Source organism: Sorex fumeus, unplaced genomic scaffold, assembly GCF_029834395.1.
Source record: "Sorex fumeus unplaced genomic scaffold, SorFum_2.1 ptg000073l, whole genome shotgun sequence".
Lineage (NCBI taxonomy): Eukaryota > Metazoa > Chordata > Mammalia > Eulipotyphla > Soricidae > Sorex > Sorex fumeus.
In genome coordinates this window covers 20,037,058-20,059,726 of record NW_026606130.1, presented here as the reverse complement: position 1 = coordinate 20,059,726, position 22,669 = coordinate 20,037,058, and the positions used below count along the sequence as shown (strand labels likewise).

Genomic DNA, 22,669 nt, shown 5'->3' with positions numbered 1-22,669 from the left:
AGTAAAGCTTAATTTTTTGTTTTTTGGATCACTTCCATCTCTGCTCAGGTATTTTGCCTGATTATGCCCTTAGGGGTTATTCCTGGAAAAGTTCAGGGAACCAAATAGTGCGCCAGAGATCAAACTTGAGTTGGCCCCATGTAAATCGAGCACCCTACCCACTGTGCTAATACTTTGATCCCCTAAAACTTATTTTTTTTGGCTTTTTTGGGTCACATATGACGTTGCTCAGGAATTATTCCTGGTTCTGCACTCAGAAATTACTCCTGGTGGTACTTGGGGCACCATATGGGATGCTGGGGATTGAATTTATACTAAAAGTAAGTGTCTATAGTTTTTAAAAAAGTGTATGTATATATATACATAATATATATATAGACATAACGCACACACATATATGGACAGATATTATACATTAATTTGGGCATCAATACATCAAGGATTAAACTTGTATTAACATATATCCAAAAAAAGGACAGGGAGTTCTTAAAATAACTGCTAATATTGGTGCGAAAGCGATAGTACATTAGGTCAGGTGCTTCCTTTGCATGTGACCAGCCAGGGTTCAGTCCCTAGCTCCCCATATGAACCCCTGAGCCCTCCAGGAGTTATCCTTGAGCATAGAGCCAGAAGTAAACCTTGAGCACTTCCAGGTGTGGCACAAAAAGGAATAAAAAACTGCTACCATATCTGAAGAGGAGAAGACAATTATCCTGACATAATAACAATAGAAAACTTTAGTATTATTTTTCTTTTTGAGTTGCTTGGGCTCGAACTTATGGGATTACACATGTAAGGCATATGTTTTACCACTGAACTTCAATCCAACTCTGAATAGTAGTATATTTTAACACCTGGACATATCAACCAATTAATAATTCAGAAAATCAAGAAGATAACAGCATTAAATGAGGAGCTTAAAGAACTTGGCATAGTAGTCACTTATAGGGGTGTTCAACTCCAGAAAACCTAATATATATTCATCTCCTGTGCATGTGGAAAATTTTCCAATGTAGACCAAATGATGAACACAAAACAAGTGTTTTGGAGATTTTGGATAATTCATGAAGGTGAAATAATATAAAGTATTGCTTCAGATCACAGTGCTGTGAGTGCTGTGAAATTAGATATTAAACAAAATTAAAGTTGCTTCACTGACCCCACTCCAATATGTCTGAAAGCCTTGGTAACCATACTCACCTCCCACGGTTGCTGCCATGTTGACTAACCTGGACGATAACATTGGTTTGTCCTTTCTCCCTTGCCACAGGGAGCTTAGGTTTATTGACTTACACCCATCACAGTGCTCCTGAGTTACGCCCATTCCCCTGTGTTTATCTATAAACTCTTCTCTGTACTCTCTTCCCCAACAGATCTATCACCTTTCCCCCATAATCAGACTCTGTTAACTTGTAAGGTCAGATCCTTCTAAGGACACTTGACTTGTATTCATGAGTGAAATATTGCCTTTCTCCTCTCCTTATGTCTTTTGCATAGTTTACTTTAAAGCAATATCCTTTTTGTACAGACACAGGAATACAGTTAATATACTTTTGAAACTTGGGAGTTAATTGAATCCGAATAATTTTCACTCTCAGTCATCTGCTTTCTTGACTTAAGCCTCAGTTGTGTTAGTTCCTAGCACCCCAAAAGCAGGGTCCTGATGAGGGACAGAATGGACCAAAGGCAAGCTGTGAGCTACCCTTACAACCAAATGGGCCAGGCCAAAATGCCACAATATAAGTTAAGAGCATGGTCATGGACAAATTCTGTCATGATCCGAAGAGTAACAACTGGACGCTGCTAGGGTTAGGAAAGACTAATCTGGCCTGACTGTAGTCTGAGACCTATAGCGAGATGACCCCAGGAGAGCAATCCTGTAAGCTTAATGTATCTCTTACTGTGTCCATACAAAATGACTGTTTATATGTTTGTTGGACTAAGGAGAGGAGAAACACACCCATATTTTGCCCTTAGGCCAGTCGTCTTGCTGGATGAGAATCTGTTCTAGAAGAAGCTTCCCCTGAGGGATGGACTTTACTTCTGCTGATTGTGATCACACCTACATGTAATAAGCCCCAACCCCTCATTCTTTGGGATTTAACTAGGCTGTAAGAGTGGGCTGGGGCATCCAGAAGGAGAATGAAGTAGAAGGGGAGGCAGAATCAGGAAGAAGTATGAAGGAACAGGACCCAAGAGGAGTATGAGGGGGACTGGTGAGGCAGAAACTGAGGGAGAATCAGAGGAGAATGGAGATTGATTAGAATAAACTGCAGTTGATACCAACCAACCTGGCCCTCATTCTCTCCTCCATCCACCCATCCATCAGTCACCCCGGGGTGGGGGAAGCGTCGTAAGACCACCGAACACAGGTGGTGAGACAGAACCGCCGTGGCCTTTCATATATACGCACTCACCCATCAGTCTCGTTCTACCAATTCACAACTAAATTTCCAAGAATATGCAAGCCAAGCAGCTACAATTCATGGACACACTGGTCCCCCTGGCCCTGGAGTGTCTTTGGGATGTGGGCAGACTGAGTACCGACCCTGCCAAAATCACAGCAGCCGCACCCAGACTCCACTGCTGCAGCCACACAAAGGGCTTAACTCCACTGGGATATTAATACTCTACAGAGACACCAAACTGTGAAAAATTTTTAGGTATCCTAATGCTCAGGCTGATATCTCCAGGGACTTCTCAGAATGGGCAGCCTTATCCCAACCTCCCATACTCCAGAAGTCCTGGAAGCCACACCCACCTCCCACAGCTGCTATGTCAATTCATTCATTGGTCCAGACCATAGATCCTGAAGTCTGTTTTTTTTTTTTTTTTGCTTTTTGGGTCACACCCAGCTGTGCATAGGGGTTACTCTCCTGGTTCATGCATTCAGGAATTACTCCTGGCCTTGCTCGGGGGGTCATATGGGATTTTGGGAATCGAACCCGGGTCGGGCCACGTGCAAGGCAAATGCCCTAGCCCCAATTTTTTTTCTCTTTGTAGATCCTGAAGTCTCTGGACTGCAAAACCACATATGAAGCTGTGCGATATCTCCCAATTCCTCAATACAAAAATTTCAGGAAGAGCATTAGATAAAATGAAAGGGAAATTAGATAGGAAAGTAACATAGAAAGTAATGAAACAAAAACAATAATTCAGAAGGTGCAACTATCAGCAAACAGATTAGTAAATCCTTAGACAAGCACTTAACAATCCTATGATGAGATGCAACAATTTTCACATTAAAATTTATTTTTATATTTATGATTTTAATATTGGAGCTTTGTTATCTAATCCATTTCAACTGTAGAATTGTATCAAAAGTTGTGGCTTTTGTCTACATTAAAATTAATTTAGGGGCTGGAGCAATAGCACAGCGGGTATGGTGTTTGCTTTGCACGCGGCTGACCCGGGTTTGGTTCCCAACATCCCATATGGTCCCCCGAACACCGCCAGGAGTAATTCCTGAATGCATGAGTCAGGAGTAACCCCTGTGCATCGCCGGGTGTGACCCAAAAAGAAAAAAATAAATAAAAATAAAGTTGGAGGGACCGGAGTGGATAGTACTGTGGGTAGGGCATTTGCCTTGTACCTGGACAGCCCAGGTTTGATCTCTGGCACACAATGTGGTCCCCAGAGTACTTCCAGGGGATTCCTGAGCACAGAGCTAGGAGTAATCTTTGAGCACTGGTGGGTGTGGCCCCAAAACCAAAGTAAAGTTTGGGGAAAAATCCAAATTTAGTGACTAAACGCATACTTTTGGCTTACACCTGACAATTCTCAGAGGCATTTCTTGGTTCTACACTTGGGCATCACTCCTGCTGTTGTTTAAGGTGTCAGGGATTGAATCCAAGTTGGCTGAGTGCAAGACAAGTGCCCCCATACTATTGTTCCAGCCCCCAAACAACATAATACTGAACAACAATTGTATCAGAGAGAAAAATCTAAGAAACAAAAGGATTTCTGAAAATAATGAAAATGAACACAAGCTATTAGACCTATGGAACACAGTAAAGGCAATTTGGGAAGTCCCTAGTAATGTATTTTTTATCAGGAAACAAAAAATTCTTAAATAAAATAACCTAACCATACAATTTAAGGAATTAGAAAAAGAACAAATGAAACTGAGAGTCAATTGAAGGAAGGAAGGAAATAATTAGAGTGGTGACCTATAATTTCATCTTTTTTTATATCTGAGAAGTAGTCCACTGTGTATATGTACCATAGTTTCTTTATCCAGACATCTATTGTTGGACATTTGGGCTGTTTCTAGAATCTGGCTTTTGTGAATAGTGTTGCAATGAACACAGGGGTGAATATGTCTTTTCTAAATAGAGTTTTTGAGCCCTTGGGATAAATGCCAAGAAGTGGAATTTCTGGGTTATAAACAAAATCAATTTGTAGTTTTTTTAGAAGTGTCCAAATTGTTTTCCAAAAGGGCTGGACAAACTGAAATTTCACCAGCAGTGAATGAGGGTGCCTTTCCCCCCACATCCATGCCAACACTAGTTGCTTTTATTCTTTATGATGTGTACATCTTTGAGAAAGCGTCTGTTCATCTCTTCCGTCCATTTTTGATGGGGTTATTTGTTTTTACCTTGCAAAGTGCTACCAGAGTTTTATATATCTTGAATGTTAACCCTTTGTCAGATGCGTGATGAGGAAATATTTTCACCCAGTCTGTAGGCAATATTTTTATTCTAGTCATTGTTTCTTTATGATGTAGAAGCTTCTCAGTTTGATGTAGTCCCTTTTGTTTATATTTGCTTTTTTTTTTGTTTGGCCAATGGCATTGAATCATTGAAGATATCTCTAGATTCACTATCATGATGTCGCTGTCACTGTCCTCCCGTTGTTCATCGATTTGCTCGAGCGGGCCAGTAACATCTCCATCTTGAGACTTGTTGTTACTGTGTTTGGCATATCGAATACGTCATGGGTAGCTTGCCAGGCTCTGCCGTGTGGGCGAGATACTCTCAGTAGCTTGCCAGGCTCTCCGAGAGGGGCGGAGGAATCGAACTCGGGTCGGTCATTTTGACTGCGTGCAAGGCAAACGCCCTACCCTCTGTGTTATCGCTCCAGCCCACTATCATGATATATTCTATAAAGCTATAGTAATCCAAACAGTATGATCCTGGATTAAGGACAGGCTCCCAGACCAAAGGAATAGAAGTGTCCAAAGACATATCCTCGGTTATATGCACAGTCTTTGACAAAGGTGGGAAAAGCATGAAGTGGAGCAAAGAGAGCCACTTTGACAAATGGTCCTGGAAAACTGATTGCTCACGTGAAATAAAGACCTCTCAGATCCCTTTCTAAGGCCATGCACGATCTCAAATAAAAATAGTGCAAAGACCTCACTATCAGACCTAAATTAATAAATTATATTGTATGAAATATTTTCTCCTAATCAGGTGGTAGTCTATTAATTTTATTCTGAATTTCTTTTGCCATGCAGAAACTTCTTAATGTGATCCGTCCCATTTGTTTATTTTTGTTGTTGTCTTTGCCAATGGAATCACATAAAATTAAAAACAACTTTGAGGGGCCGGGCAATAATGCAGCAGTTAGGGCATTTGCCTTGCATGTGGCTGACCCAGGTTCAATCCCCAGCATCCCATGTCCCCCCAAGCACCCTCAGAGTAATCCATAAGCTCAGAGCCAGGAGTAACCTCTGAATGCCACAGGGTGTGATCCCCAAACCTAATAATAATAATAATAATAATTAATAAATAAATAAAATAAACTTTGAGGTCCAAATTTTGAAGTGTTCTGCCTATATTTTCCTTAATGTATTTTACGGATTTTGGTCTAGTATTGAGGCTTTTGATTTACTTTGAATTGAGTTTTTTATAAGGTGTGAATTACAGATCCAGTTTTATATTTTTGATTCTACTTATCTAGTATTCCAGCAGCACTGGTTGAGGCTATCATTACTCCACTTTATATATGGAGCTTCTTTGTCATAAATTAGCTGTTTATATAATCCAAGGATTTATCATTGGGTACTCAATTCTCACTCATTGGTTAGTCTATCCTTATTCCAGTACCATGCTGTTTTGTTTACTGTACTTTTATAGTATAGTTTCTAGTCAGGTAATGCAATACCTCCTGATTTATTTTTTCTCAAAATGGCTTTGGCTATTCAAGGTATCTTCTGATTTATGAAAATCTTATTAGTGACTGTTCTAAATCCTTGAAAAAATGTCATCAGGATTCTGATGGGGTTGCTTTAAATATACATAAAACTTTAGGTAGGATGATCATTTTAACAGTGTTGATTCTTCCTATCCAAGAACCTAGATTAATTTTTCATTTTCCAAGGTCCTCTTCTATTTCTTTCATACGTTTCATATTTTTCAAGGTAAAAGTCTTTCAATCTCTTTTGTAAAGTTGATTCTTAGGTACCTTAGGTAGACAATGTTTATGAGAAACAGCCTCGTTCCTGACGCTCCATTCACTCTCAACGGAACGACCATCTCCGAATGCAACAGTTATGTGTACCTAGGTCAAGAAGTCAACATAATGAACGACCTGGCACCTGAGTTGCACAGGAGGAAGAGAGCTGCTTGGAACGCCTTCAAGAGCATCGAAGAAATAGCTAAGAAGATGAAGAACCTCCAGCTCCAGGCACATCTCTTCAATTCCACTGTTCTTCCTGCATAAACATATGCCTCAGAGACCTGGGCCCTATGCAAACAGGATGAGAATGCTATTTGGGTCTCCCAAAGAGGAATCAAAAGAGCTGTGCTTGGAGTATCACGTTTCACTCAAATGAGAGAAAGAATACAGAGTTTCGACCTCTGTCGACGGTCAAGAATCAGGGACACTGTCTCGTTTGCTAAGGTGTCAAAAATCAGATGGGCTGGACACGTAATGAGACTTGGAGACGACCGCTGGACTAGAGCTGTTACCACCAACTGGATTCCATGGGACGTCAAAAGACTGCGTGGCCAACTACCAGATGGTTAGACTTTTTCATCAAGATCCTAAATGATCTGTTTGAGGCTCTTCGTGTTCCTAGAATGAACAGACGCCATTGGGCTACACTAGCACGTGACAGGTACAAATGGAGACGTTACTGGCGCCTGCTCGAACAAATAGATGATTAACGGGAAGTCAAGTGATCAAGTTTCTATATGCTTTAGGTATTAGTGCAATGTCAGCTATATAGACAGTGTTAGGAAGAATTTCTGCTTCTTCACTATTTTTTAGGGGGGAGGACGGACCCGATGATGTTCAGGGGTTACTCCTGGCTCTGCATTCAAAAATCACTCTTGGAGGACCATATGGGATGCTGGGGGTTGAACCTGGGTCAGCTATGTGCAAAGCAATTAATATACTTGCTATACTATTTCTCTAGTCCCCTGCTTCTTTAATATTTTGAAAAATCTTGAGCAGTATATATAGCATATCTTTGAAGATTTGATAGAACTCATCAGTGAACCCATATGGATCAGGACTTTTGTTCTTGGGGAGACCTCATTTATTTATTTGCTTTTTGGGGTTTTGAGGCCACACCCAGCAGTGCTCAGAGCTTAATCCTGGCTCTGCATTCAGGGATCATTCCTGGTAGAGCTTGGAAACCATTTTGGGTGTTTGGGATCCAATCTGGGTAGGCTTCATGCTAGGTAAATAACTATGCCTGTCTCTAACTCTAACCCTCAGGTAAGGTGTAAGCAGACAAACAAACTAAAAACAAAACAAAAATCAAAAACCAGCCCAAAGGCATTAAGGTTATTCAGATGAAGGAAAGTTTTTTAGAAGGCCAGAGACCCTTTGAAATGCAGAAATGCAAGGCCTAGACCATTTCTGGACCTTCTTATAGTAGAGCCCCCTGCAGGGTATATGGACATGATGAAAATGTCAGAGATGATCATCAAAACTTCTAAGGTCTTCTCCTCAACAACACTCCAGCAACAGACCTTTATGGGAAGTTTGGGAAAACCCAGCATAGAAAAGTAACTTTACAAAGGTAAGCATCACATGTTCTCCATCTTCGGGATCACCCATACCTCCACTTGAGATGTGTAGTCTCATCCGCCTGTGTTTTCCCTTGATTTTTTTGGTTTATTTGGAAGCCACACCTAACAGTGTTCAGAGGTTATTCCTGATTTTGTACTCAGGACTTACTCTTGGTTGTGCTTGAGGAACTATATGGAATTCTGAGGATTGAACCCTAGTAAGCCACATGCAATGCAAATACTCTATTTACTCCTTTTTCTCCCTTAATAATTCTAAATAAAGATGTTTTGTCTCCTTTCTGAAACCTTTCTTTTTATATTTTTGGTTTGGGGCCACACTTGGCAGTACTTGGGACTTATTCCTGACTCTACTCATAGGGATCACTCTTGCTGAGGCTCAGGGGACCATATAGAATGCTGAGAATTGAACCTGGTTGGCCACATGCAAGGCAAGCACCCTACTACGGTACTATCACTCTGGCCCCATAGTGAAACTCTATTATATGAGGGTAGACAACAGTTACAAATCCCTGTGTACTAGGGTAGAGGTCAGGACTGACTTTTCCCTTCTTACAAAGAACAAATTCCTCTCTTGTCTGAGTTCCATGGCTTCCTGAGATATCGGGTAGTGGCGATAAGTTCTCATGCCATAAAGGTCAAATGGAACTCAGACACAGCCTCACCGCTGTCTAATGGGGGTGGTGGGATGCAAATGTTCATGTTCTTTAGATGCTTGTGGAATACTTTATCAACCCTAACCCTTTAGGTCACTTTCTTTGGTGACAGAGGTGGGGGATGCAAGAAGGCAGTAGCACTGCCATTTTTTTGTTTGCGTGGAAGGGAGCCACACCGACAGTGCTCTGTGCTTGTTCTTGTCTCTGCATTCAGGGGTCACTCCTAGCAGGCTCAAGGGACCACATGGATGCTGAGGATTGATCCTAGGATAGACCATGGGCAAGGAAAATGCCTTACCTGCTGTACTATTGCTCTGACCATTTGATTATTCTCTCACTCACTACATATGTTACTTGCAACACTAGGATGGGGCACACTGGGCTGGCATGCCTATACTATAGCTTTTCTAACTAGAGATTAGTTTTAGATAACTCATCCTCGAATTATCACTGCTGAGACCCCATTGGGATTGGAGTCCTAAGCCTGAAATTCTGCCAGTATGCCTTGTCCTATTTTAAAAAATATTTATTTCCTCACGCAATTACTTTAAGTGCCACACATACAAGTGATATAATCCTGTGTTTGCACTTCTTCTGGCTTACTATTTAGAGTAATTGTATTAGAAAATAAAGTGGTTTAGAAGGGAGATGCCTAGATAACCTTTGGATCCAGAGTATAGGGAGAAGGAAAAAATAGAGTGAAGGGAAAGGGGAAAAGAAATAGATGAGAAGCAATAGGGTGGGAGTTATGGGGACTCAGGTAGATTGGTGGTGTTAGGAATGATAGAGCTAAATATTCAAACCACATAATAAAAAACATTGAAATGACGAGACCCAAACTTTAATAACCAAACTTATAAGGTGCCTGTTGAGATGGCAGTCTGGGTAAGTGGGTGGGTGGTGGAATAAGGTACATTGGTGGAGGGAAGTTGACAATATTGGTAGTATCAGTGATGGAACATTGTATGTCAAAATCCCAACTATGAACTTTGTAACTTTGTAATTCATAGTGCTTTCATAAAATAAAATTTGAAAACAATTTAAAAAAATTATTATAGTTTAGGAATAACTCCTGAGTATTGCAAAGTGTGGCCCAAAAAGAAAAAAAAATTTCACTCTATCTAGTTGTCTCTGGGCCGGAGCGATAGCACAGCGGATAGGGTGTTTGTCTTGCACGTGGCTGACTCAAGTTTGATTCCTCCATCCCGCTCGGAGAGCCGGGCAAGCTACCGAGAGTATCCTGCCCGCATGACAGAGCCTGGCAAGCTCCCCATGGTGTATTCAATATGCCAAAAACAGTAACAACAAGTCTCACAATGGAGACGCTACTGGTGCCCGCTCGAGAAAATTGTTGAACAATGGGAGGACAGTGCTGACAGTGCAGGAAAGATGATTGCGATAGTATTAATATTTATGGTATTTACATACAGTGCTGGATCTGGAGCGATAGCACAGAGGTAGGGTGTTTGCCCTGCGCACGGCCGGCCCAGCCAAGCAGGGTTCAATTCCTCCACCTCTCAGAGAGCCCAACAAGCTACCGAGAGTATCTCACCATACTGCAAAGCCTGGCAAGCTACCCGTGATGTATTTGATATACCAAACACAGTAGCAACAAGTCTCACAATGGAGACATTACTGGGCCCGCTTGAGCAAATCAATGAACAACAGGAGGACAGTGCTACAGTGCTACATACAGGGCTGAAGTGATAGCACAGCGGGTAAGGCGTTTGCCTTGCACACGGCGGACTAGGGTTCGATTCCTCTACCCCTCTCGGAGAATCCGGCAAGCTAGCAAGAGTATCTCACCTGCATGGCAAAGCCTGGCAAGCTCCCAGGGACGTATTCGATATACCAAAAACAGTAACAAATCTCACAATTTGTTGTGAGATGTTACCGGTGCCCACTCGAGAAAATTGATGGAGAACAGGAGGACAGTGTTACTGTGCAGTGCTACCTTCATAGCACTAAAGTCCCCACACCCTCCACTACTGTCTTTATTTCATTTCATTTTTAGTTCATCTCTTTCTTCTTCTCCATGCCTCCCCTGACTGCTTGGTAATCTCAGTTCTGCAGTCAAAGGCTAAGGATTTGTCATCATTCAATACTGTCTGTTCTCTTGTTTTGTTTCTCTATATACCACAGATGATTGATTATTAAGTGAAATCATCTGATTTCACTTAACACTATGCCCTCCAGTTCCATCCAAGTTGCATCAAACTGCAAGATTTCTCCTTTTCTTATAGCTGCATAATATCCATTGTGTATACTATTGGTCTTCTGGGTAGCTCATGAAAATATGTTATTCGGAGAAGTGTGGAGTCACAGAGGTAGTAGCCTCAAGAGAGTGCTATTCAAAAATTTGTAAGTCTCGGGGCTGGAGCAATAGCACAGAGGGTAGGGCGTTTGCCTTGTACACGGCCTACCCAGGTTCGATACCCAGCATCCCATATGGTCCCCTGAGCACCGCCAGGGGTAACTCCTGAGTGTAGAGCCAGGAGTAAACTCTGTCCATAGCCAGGTATGACTAAAAAAGAAAAAAATTGTAAGTCTAAAACTCTCATGGTGGTGTTTCACTAATAATTAAAAAAAGAGAGTGCTATTGTCTTCCTTTTTGAGCCACCTCTGTCTCTCTAGGAAGTGCCTGGAGGAGTTAGAACTCGTAAAGTCTGCCATGAGCACCTGCATCTTCATAATGGTAGCATCCCATCAGCCCTACAAGTTAGCAATACAGCTGAACCTGAGATGCACTCCTTCTGCACAGTATAGGACTTGAACCCGACCACCCAAGTTTTCAGGGATCTCTGGCCTCTTACTGGAGAGAGAAATTGTTTTTTTTTAATGAAAAGGAAAGACAGTTCTTGAATGTATCCATGTTTCCCAACTTTGTTGTTTATCATGGCAGAAAAGAATTTTATGATACAAATAGTGAAGTTAAACAAATAGTTTTATTTAGGGAAAGAGGAGATAGAGATGGAGGAAGAAGGGAGGGATGGGAAGAGATGATGCATTCAAGAGACTCTGCACAGATCTCCAGAGAGCAGAGAGCAGAGGGTATGCCATAATGTATAAAAGAAAGGAATTACACATCCCAAGTTGAGATGTGGAAACACCAGAATGAGGATGCTCACTGTTTTCTATTGCAAAGCTGGTTTTATATGTGTTTTCCCAAACTACCTCAACTTGGGGATTTCTATGCAGGTAACAGTCTGTTGCTAAGGTCTTGTCAAATGGAAGAACTTTGAAAATTTGGTGTTTTTTATGCTGTTATCTCAACCTTTTTTTCTTTGAATATTTTCCTCTCCTGATGGAGTCCACCCTCGCCTATGTGGTACCTGTACCAGTTAGTCATGGGTTTATGCCATCATGTCTTTGTACTACTTTTAGGGCTGGTGACAGAGCAACTTCTCTCGATCACACTGAAACTGGCCCAAAGTAATTAGAAACAGCAACACCTAGAAAAGGACACCTGTCCTTGTCTTACTTTATACCCCCAAAACCTAAAGATACTTTCTATCCCCAAAACCTAAAGATTATGGGGCCAGAGTAATACTATGATGGGTAGAGCTCTTGCCTTGCATGTGGCCAACCCTGATTCAATTCCTGGCACTCCATATGGTCCCCTGAAGCCGCCAGGAGTGATCTCTGAGTACAGAGCCAGGAGTAACCACTGAGCATGGTCAGATATGGTCAGATGTGCCCACCCAAAAATTTATTTTAAAAAGATCTAAAGATTAGGGAAAATCTCTTATTTTGTCCTTGCTTTGTTCAAGTTTGTAGACAAGATAGTGTATCTCAGGGGACCAGCCTCTGTAAGTATTTTATTATTCATTCTGTCACCCACCTGGTTTGCAACCTGCCCTTTATTCCCTGTTATTTATCATGATAAAAAACCCTTCCTGATAGGTATGATACTTTATCTGCATTTAGCCAACCCTGGTTCGGTCTTTGGCACCATATATGGCCCCCCACAGCCCTGTCAATAATGATCCCTGAGCACAGATCTAGTAATAAGCCCCGAACACTGCTGGGTATGGCCTCTAAACAAATAAAATCTTTCTTGTGATTATGCAGACAATATGAGTTTTTGATGAGTTCCCATTCCTTCAAACTGTTGCTTTGTTGCTGAAAAAAGCTTTCTCTTACTTGTCATAGTGTCTCTCATTCAACTGACCCTTGAGCAGCTGTAGAACAGAAGCTTCAAGATTACTATTTGGTGAGTCAGCCAGGAGTAGAGTCCACTGTGACAAGCCCATCACAGATACAGGAAATTCTCAGGTAAGCCTGTTTGCCAGTCTTGGGGGTCGTACCCTCTCCTGCCACTCTTGACGTGTTAGAGAAATAGCTGAGGTTATGTCAGTTAACTGTGTTTGTGGCCACTGCTGTGTCTGAAAATGAGGATAGTAACTTTGGGGTGCATATCCCCCAAAGAAACTCTCTTCTTTGTCTGGGCCTGTTTTCCTGTGCACTTGGGGCAATTCTTTGAGCAACTGTAGGACTTGAAATAGTGTGGACTTCTGCCCAAATCTGTGAATCGATTTATCTCTCAAGAGTTATCACTTCTGTTTATTTCCCAGGGGTGAGGAGGGAAAGTAGTCTGTTGATGGATAAAAGTTTAATTTGAAAAGAGTGATGAAATCTAAGATAAGTGGACTTTGTGCATAAATGAAAGGCCTCCTTTCCACACAGTTTTTTGCCATTTAGGAGTCATTCTGTGTCATTTGTTTTGCGGTACTGCCAGCCAATTTAACAAGACCTCTACCTATCTCCTCCTCAGGATGGTTTTTATTCAGAGAACCTCCATTTGTACGTGGAATTTGATTTTGTTCTAGTTGTGTTTACACTTGAAATTTGATTTTTTTCTGTTTATGTTTGTAGTTTAGTTTTGTTCTTTGTTTTATTTCACCATGAGGAATTTAGCTTTCATATAATTAAAATTGTTTTGTCAAACATCTGATAAATGGGAAGAAATTTTATATAACTGCATAATATTAAGCAGGACTCCTCATAATGAGTCCATAATGATATAAAATGGAGGAAAAGTTTGGATCACAATTAAGATGGAAAAGTTCTGGTTATTGGCCAATGGAAAATTTTGGAATTTTTAATCTAAATTTTTGGGGAAGGAGTTGGGCCACACCTGGCAGTGCTTAGGGCTTACTCCTGGTTCTGTGCTCAGAGATCACTCTTTTGGCTTGGGAAATAATATAGGGTGCCAGAGATTGAATCCAGGTCTGCCACATGCAAGGCAAGTGCCCTACCCACTGTACTATCTCTCTGGCCTCTAAATCTAAATTTGTTACTGGGAAAAAATAAAGAGGTTAAAAAGGTAAAGACGCCTCCTCCAGATGGAACCCCGGTGACCAGAAGCCTCTACAAGCATAGCTCGAGTATGCGGGAACTAGGACTTTTCCTCCAAATCCCGCGGCCACTTACGCAGCCGCGCGACATCTCCATTTATACAAAGTGATCAATTGAAAGTAAATCATCCAACGTTTCTCCCTGAAAATCAGGCTTAACTCTAATACAAACCACAGCACCCAATAGGAGAGAGAGAACAAAAGGGAATGCCATGCCACAGAGACAGGGTGGGTTGGGGAGGGTGGGGGCTGGGAGGGATACTGGGATCCGTGGTGGTGGGAAATGGTCGCTGGTGGAGGGATGCGTATTCAAAATAAATAAATAAATTAAAAAGAAAAGGTAAAGAAATAGTTGTAAGAGTTTTTTGTAACTTTGCCCTATCTGCTCTTCCCCACTAGATTGAGAAGGACATTCTGGGTTTATAAAAAACTGAAACAGAGTGGCCTGAGGCTTGTACTTTAGAGGGTGTAGCAAACTCTCTCTGAAGAAGCTTCCTCATTGAATTCTATTGGCTCTGACTAGGCCAAAGAAACCTTCAAGAGCATCATTGCACTGTTAAGAACCCTAGACTTTAGGCCATATGGTATTGGCCAGTGGAGACTGCAGTAGTGCCCTTCTCATTCTCTAGTCTCTTTGCTTTTCATAACCAAACTAAAAACACACCCTTTAAACATTATTTTTTGCCATATTCTGTATATACAATGTATATTCATTGTATGTTCCTCACTTGCACATGGTCTTTGTTCACCCCCATGTATACGTATGAGTTTCCTGAAAAAAAAACTACTAAAATATGTATATGTATATGTTTTATGTGTCACCCTAGGCATAAAACCAAACCTTCTCACTCTCTTTGAAGCCATTCTCCAGCCTGTGCTCGTGGACAGCTTTCCCAAACTTGTTTTTATTGCTAATAAAGCCTCTCTTTGTTTGTTTGTAGTGGGGGCAGTATTGGGCCACAACCAGTGGTGCTCAGGGGCTATTCCTGGTTCTACTTAGGAGTAACACCTGGAAGTACTTAAGGAAGTGCTTACTTCCTTATCTCCTGTACTATCTCTCTCTAGTCCCTTAAATTTTGTTTGGAATATAGGTGCAATGAGTTACTATACTGTTAATAAAATTTAAGGCTTGTAATATTACATCTCCAAACCCACAATCTGTTTCAGCATCCTTCCACCAATGTACATACCCAAAGCCCCCTCCCATTGCCCACAATACCTCCTTAGCAATCTCATTTTTATATTTTAAATTATTATTATTTTAAAAATATGCTTTAGGACAGCACCTGTTGGTTCACTCTTCGCCGGTTGGAACCATTGCCACCCCCTGCCATGATGAGGCAGTGAACCATCGAGGGGGCAGAACCAACAGGTGCTGCCTAGAGACGGAGACAGGTGCGTGTTTGTCAGCGTGCAGGTCGTTACAACATGCCAGTCGACCAAAAGCTTGCATTTGGTAGACTGGGTCATCACGATCACGGTCCTCCCGTTGTTCATCGATTTTGCTCGAGCAGGCCCAATAACATCTCCATCATGAGACTTGTTGTTACTGTGTTTGGCATATCGAATATGTCACGGGTAGCTTGCCAGGCTCTGCCATGCAGGTGAGATACTCTCGGTAGTTCCCCGGGCTCTGCGAGAGGGGTGGAGGAATCGAACTCGGGTCGGCCATGTTGGCTGCTTGTAAGGCAAATGCCCTACCGCTGTGAAGTTGATTAGAGGATACCCTAAAAGCCTCCGTCCCTCTTGGAGGTCCCGGAAAGCTACCGAGGGTATCTTGCCTGCATGGCAGAGCCTGGCAAGCTACCTGTGGCATATTCAATATGCCAAAAACAGTAACAAAAATGGGCCTCATTCCCCTGACCCTGAAAGAGACCCCAATATGGCAGCATAAGGAAGGATGAGCAAGGAGAGGCTGATAAAATCTCAGGGCCTAACTAGGATGCTAAAACTGAGAAAGACTGAAATGACTGTCTGTACTTTCAATGCACATACGCTGGCATCAGAAGCATCCATCGAGGACCTGATGGTGCAAGCACAGAAGATCAAGTATGACATCATTGGACTGACTGAGACAAGAAGGCACCGATCACATCACGTCATTCTCGACACTGGAGAAGAAATGTTCTTCGGAACGTGTGACAGCAGAGGTATCAGTGGTGTCGGTGTCCTCGTCAACACAAACTTGGCCATGAGCATCAATTCGTTCGAATGCCTAACAACCTGAATTGGATGCTTACATTTGAATAGATGTGGTTCATTGCCGGCAGTTTCTATCTTCATTGTCTATGCACCAAAATACAACTACGATGAAGAAGAAATTGAGAAGTTCTACATGGAATTGGAGAAATTCTATAAAGAAGACCACACTTTCTACAAGGTCATTGTTGGTGATTTTAATGCCAAGATAGGACAGAGAAGGTAGCCCAAAGAACTCCACATCAGGACCCACGGCCTAGAATGGAATGAAAAGGATGAGAGACTGTCTGAATTCATCATGTCAACCAAGACCATCCATGATAACTCACAGTTCCAGAAGGCCGAATCTAAACATTGGACATGGGAGTCTCTCAGTGGACAGTTCCACAACAAAATTGACCACATCATATTCAATCGATGGTTTTGCCTGAATGATGTCATTGTTGTTCCAAAATTCCAAAAGGGATCAGACCACCTTCTCCTTTGTGCAAAATTCTACTTCACGTAACAGGGAGAAAGGGCTGCAAAGTTTAAGAAGAGAACTCCCAGAATGATCACCAACTGGGAGCTCTTTGGCACTATTGGGGTAATATGGGAAGATGCTGTCATTGACAACATTGATGAGCAATACGATCAACTGGTTCAGCACCTCCATAACTGTGCAATGAATGCCGAGAGTGAGAAAGTGATAAAAAGATGCCTGTCTTTGGAAACTATACAGTTCATTTGCCAACGTGGTTTGGCGCAAGACTCAGGCAATCACAAGCTAACATCCGAGCTCGCAAAGCTATGCAGAGAAGCTATAAAAGAATACCTCAAAGAGAGAAGAGCAGCAGTGTTGGCTGATGCGGCAGAAGCCAGGAAACGTATTCACAATGCCCGCCTGCCCTTCGCCAACTATAAGACCAAGATGACTGGCCTTCGACGTCTTGATGGATCTATCACATCTTCCAGAAGGGCAATGGAGAAGGTTATCCACGGCTTCTACTTGGATCTCTTGGATAGCCACATCCACCTGCCCACATACCAAATTCCGCAGGATGGGTATGTCGTTTCCAGCATTCTCCTGTCAAGGGAGACAAGGTCAGACCCGAACACCTGAAGAATCTGCCGCCAGTACTCATCAATACACTGGCTTGGCTCTTCACATGCTACCTGTCTGAATGCAAGGTTCTGTCCCAATGAAAAATCAGCAGGACCGTTCTTTTGTACAAGAAGGGAGACAAACACGACATCGGCAGCTATCACCTGGCCTGCCTGTTGTCCGTAGTCTACAAGTTGCTCACTCAGTCATCCTGAATAGGATTGGCAGAACACTAGACAAAGGAGAACCATGCAAGCAAGCCGGGTTCTGAAAAGGATTCAGCACGATTGACCATATCCACATGGTGACCAAGCTCATTGAGGTTTTGCGAGAGTTCAAGATGCAGCTCTATCTAACGTTCATAAATTTAAAGGCCTTTGATTCTGTTGAGACTAAAGCAGTCATCAAAGCCCTAGCCAAACAGGGTGTTCAGGGTGTTCGGTACATTAGGATCCTCCTCAAATTGTATTATGGATTCACCACCAGGATCTCACCATTCTACAGGGAAGTGATCATCGATGTAAAGAGAGGGGTTCAGCAGGGTGATACCATTTCACCGAAACTCTTCAGTGCCACCCTCGAGAACATCATACGGCGACTGAAATGGGAAGGAATGGGTGTGAAGATAGACAGTCGGCAACTAACCACTGATGACATCGTTCTAATAACACCAAACAATAGCCAAGCAGCACGAATGCTGGCTGACTTCGACCACGAGTGTGGAAAGGTTGGACTGAAGCTAAATCTAACGAAGACAATATTCATGAGAAGTGAACTAGTTCCTGACGTTCCATTTGCTCTCACTGGAATGAACATTTCTGAAAGTAGCAGTTATGTGTACCTGGGTCGAGAACTCAACATGACGAACAACTTGGCTTCAGAACTGCACGGGAGGAAAAGAACAGTGTGGAACACCTTCAAGAGCATCAGAGAAGTTGTTAAGAGGATGAAGAACCTCCGGCTTCGGGCAGATCTTTTCGACTCCACTGTTCTTTCTGTACTAACATACGCCTCAGAGACCTGGGCCCTACGAAAACAGTCACTATTCGAGACTCCCAAAGAGGAATCGAAAGAGTTATGCTTGGAGTATCACTCTTCACTCAAGTGAGAGAAGGAATCTGGAGTTCTGACCTACGTCGATGATCGAGGGTCAGGGATGATGCCTCGTTTGCCAAGAGTCGACATCAGATGGGCCGGACACGTAATGCGATTTAGAGACAACAGCTGGACTAGAGCCATTGCTAACTGGATTCCACAGGACATCAAAAGAACGCCTGGCCTCCCACCTATGAGATGGCCGAACTTCTTCGTCAAGACCCTGAATGAATGGTTTGATGCTCTTCGTGTTCCTGGAGTGAGCAGACGCCATTGGGCTACACTATCATGCAACAGGGACGAATGGAGACATTACTGGTGCCCACTCAAGCAAATCAATGAGCAATGAGATGACAAGTGATACAAATGATTATTTTTTTTATTTTAGGACCACACCCAGCAGTGCTCAAGGCTCAATCCTGGCTTTTTTGCTCAGGGATCATTACTGGTGGTGCTTGGTGGATCAAGCCATGAAATTCTGGGGGTCAAAACCTGGTTGGCTGCATTCAAAGCAAACATCCTTGCCCACTGTACTATCTCTTGGTCCCAGCAGTCTCAGTTTTAAAACTTTCTAATTTTATTAGCAATCTCATTTGAAACATTATTTAAAGGACTGTGATTTACAAAGTTATCGATAGTTGAGTTTTAGGTATTAATGCTCTTATTGGATTTAGGCACCAATCCCACCACCTGTGTCAACTTCTCTCCACCAGTGTTTCCATGTTCCCTCCTGGCCTCCTTGACAGACACATTATAAAGTTTGGTGGTTTTAGTTTGAATCTTATATTTCAGTGTTGTTGAATCTGTCCTTTGGATATATAGGTAATCCTCTTCACCACATTACCAGTATACCCAAGTCCCAGATATCAGTTCCCACATTACTTCCTTTTCTCATCTTCCTTCTTTTCTCAGTTTGTTTCCTTCTCTGTCCTCCTTCCTATACTCTGGGGTCAAGGGTGATCTAAGCACACCCCTTTAAAACATTGCATTTCCTTGCCCAGTTATTCTATATACCACAGATAAGAGAGATCATCCTGTGTATGTCCTTCTTCTGGCTTACTTCATTTAACATGCTATTTTCCAGTTCATTCAGGTTGCAGCAAATTGCATGATTTCATCACTCTTTGGAGCTGTATACCACATCTTCACAAACCATCTATCTGTTGTTGGACACCTAAGTTGATTCTATATCTTAACTATTGTATTAAGTGCTTCAGTGAATAATAATGTGCCTATGTCCTTTTGAGTTAATGTTTTTGCGACCTGGTGGTAGGTATTCAAAAGTAGAATTTCTGAATTATAATCACAGCTCATTTCCAAGTTTATAAGAACTCTCTTTACTGTTTTCCACAGTGGTTAATCAAACAGTATTCCCACTAGCAGTAGAAGAGAGTTCCTTTATTTACCACATCCCCACCAACACAAATTGTTCCCACTATGTTTTATAAGTGGCGTTCTCACTGGTATGAGGAGCTATCTCATTATTGTCTTGATTTTGATTTCCCTAATGATAAGTAATGATGAGCATTTTTATATGCCTATTTGGCATCTGCCTGTCTTCCTCCAAGAAATGTCTGATCATTTCTTCTCCCCATTTAAATATATTTTTGGCCATACTTGGTGGTACTCAGGGCTTATTTCTGGCTCTGGGTTGAGGGATCACTCCTGGCAGGGCTCAGGGGACCAGATGAATGCCAAGGATTGAACCCAGGTCAGCTGCATGCAAAGCAAGTACCCTACACTGTACTTTTATTTTGTTGTTATTTATTTTATCTATTTTTATTTTTTAATTTTTTATAAAGTTGTTCACAATAGTTTATTACGTTCAGTATTCCAATACCAATCCCAACACCATTACACCTTCCCACTACCACCATTATTTCGAATTTTCCCACCACCATTCAAGCCTGCCCCAAAGCAGATCCTAAGTAATCCTATACTTTTGCTCCAGCCCCTTCTTCCCATTTTTGATAGGATTTTTGGATTTTTTTTTTTTTTGCTTTTCGGGTCACATCCGGCGATACTCAGAGGTTACTCCTGGCTCTGCACTCAGGAATTACTCCTGGTGGTATTCTGGAAACCATATGGGATGCCGGGGATTGAACCCAGGTGAGCTGCGTGCAAGGCAATTGCCCTATTACTATTGCTCTGGCCCAGTTTTTGGATGTTAAAAACATCTTTGATTTTTGTGAGTATATTATATATCCTAGATATCAATCCATTATCTGATGTGTTAAATATGAATACTTTTCCCTATTCAGTTTTTGTTTTAGCCCATGTTTCTTTTGCCATGCAGAAACTTTAATCTGATGTAATCCCACTTGTTTATTTTTCATTCGGTTGCCTTTGCCAATGGCATCATATAATTGAAGACTCCTTTGAGATCAAAATCTTGGAGAATTATGCCTGTATTTTCATTTCTGATTCTATTTATTTGATCACGATCACGACCATCCTGTTATTCGTTGATTGCCTAGAGCAGGCCCCAGTAACGTCTCCTTCGTCCTAGCCCTGAGATTTTTAAAAAAGTACCATATTCAAGGCTCTTTCAGAGTTAGGAGAATGAGACCCATCATTGTTAATGGTATTTGGCATATTGGTTATGCCACGGGGAGTTTGCCAGACTCTGCCGTGTGGGCAGGTTACATTTGGTAGCCTGCCAGTTTGTCCAAAGTAGGAATGAGATAATAAGGTGATCCGCGGTCACAAATGCGGCTGCGTGCTTCCAAGAGCTGGGTTTTATAGTCTCTGGGTCTTGGCCACGGCGCCAGGGGACCAGTTGGTAGGTGTGACCCCCGCCTACTGGAATTTGGAGGATCTGGGTGGAGGATTCTCAGCCCCGATCCCAGTAGGCTTGGAGATCTCAGTCCTGGGACCTGCATGCCTTTGTTCCTCTGCCAGTACCTTCATATGTGCAGAGAGTGGTCTCAGCATGGTGGTGGCTGGTTCTGGAGGTCTTCGGCTGCCGGAGCCCTGTTCTCTGCCTTTCTCTTCCCTTTGCTGACGCGACTTGGTTCTCGTCAACCTCCAGCCCACCGTCTCCTGACTGAACGTCATGCCTTCTATTAAGTTGCAGAGCTCCAATGGAGAGATATTTGAAGTTGATGTGGAAATTGCCAAACAGTCTGTAACTATCAAAACCATGTTGGAAGATTTAGGAATGGATGATGAAGGAGATGATGACCCAGTTCTTCTCCCAAATGTTAACGCAGCAGTATTTAAAAAGGTTATTCAGTGGTGCACCCACCACAAGGATGACCCCCCCCCCTCCTGAGGACGATGAGGACAAAGAAAAGCTAACAGATGATATCCCTGTTTAGGACCAAGAATTCCTGAAAGTGGACCAAGGAACACTTTTTGAACTTATCCTGGCTGCAAGCTACTTAGACATCAAAGGTTTGCTTGATGTTACATGCAAGACTGTTGCCAATATGATTAAGGGGAAAACACCTGAGGAGATTCGTAAGACCTTCAACATCAAAAATGACTTTACTGAAGAAGAGGAAGCCCAGGTACTCAAAGAGAACCAGTGGTGTGAAGAGAAGTGAAATGCTCTGCCTGACACTGTAACACTGTAAGGATTGTTCCAAATACTAGTTGCACTGCTTTGTTTATAATTGTTAATATTAGACAAACTGTAGACAAACGCAGCAGCAAATCAATTGAATTAGCGAATATTGTCCTCTTTGCATGTGTAGTTTGAGTACAGATTCCAGACCTAAAGCTTGAGTTTCTTATATGATCAAAGGGTTTTTTTCTTTTCTTTTTTTGCTCTGAATAAAACTGAACAGTGGATTCTCTCTAGAAAGTGGCATTTCGGGCTTTCCCTCTTTTGTAAAGCGATTTCTGCCTAGTTTATTGTCTAGTGGACTTCAGTGACCTATTTATTTGAATATTTTCTTTTTTTTCTCATGAGTTCAGTTTAAAGTTTATCTGTCTTATTTGTTCTTTCAAAGAATCAGCTTCTGGTTTCACTGATTCTCTGGTTGCTTTTTGGTTTTTATATTTTTATTTCTGCTATTTTTTTATTTGCTATTTTTTAGGGGCCTTTCTTTAGGAATCAAAATCTCAGGGTTGGGAAGAATGGAGATGTTACTTGCAAATCGATGAAAAACAGGATGACAGTGATACAGTGATACAGTGATTTCTGCTATAACAATAACTATAGCAGAAATAAAGATATATTTACCTCCTTTTACTGCTTTTGGTTGTCTTGCTGATCCTTTGAAGATCTTTCAGATGTGTGTTTAGTTTGTTGATTTGGGCTTTTCTTTCTTTCTTTTTTTAAAAAAAAAC

At 42.0% G+C, this 22,669-nt stretch overlaps 2 pseudogenes; one reads left to right on the top strand and one right to left on the bottom strand.

Annotated features, from left to right (window-relative positions):
• LOC130038136 (60S ribosomal protein L11-like) overlaps positions 1 to 1,219 on the bottom strand; it is an 82,218-nt pseudogene extending 80,999 nt beyond the window's left edge.
• Positions 1,220 to 21,353: 20,134 nt separating this feature from the next.
• Positions 21,354 to 22,252, top strand: LOC130038193 (S-phase kinase-associated protein 1-like; annotated as a pseudogene).
• Positions 22,253 to 22,669: the final 417 nt, after the last annotated feature.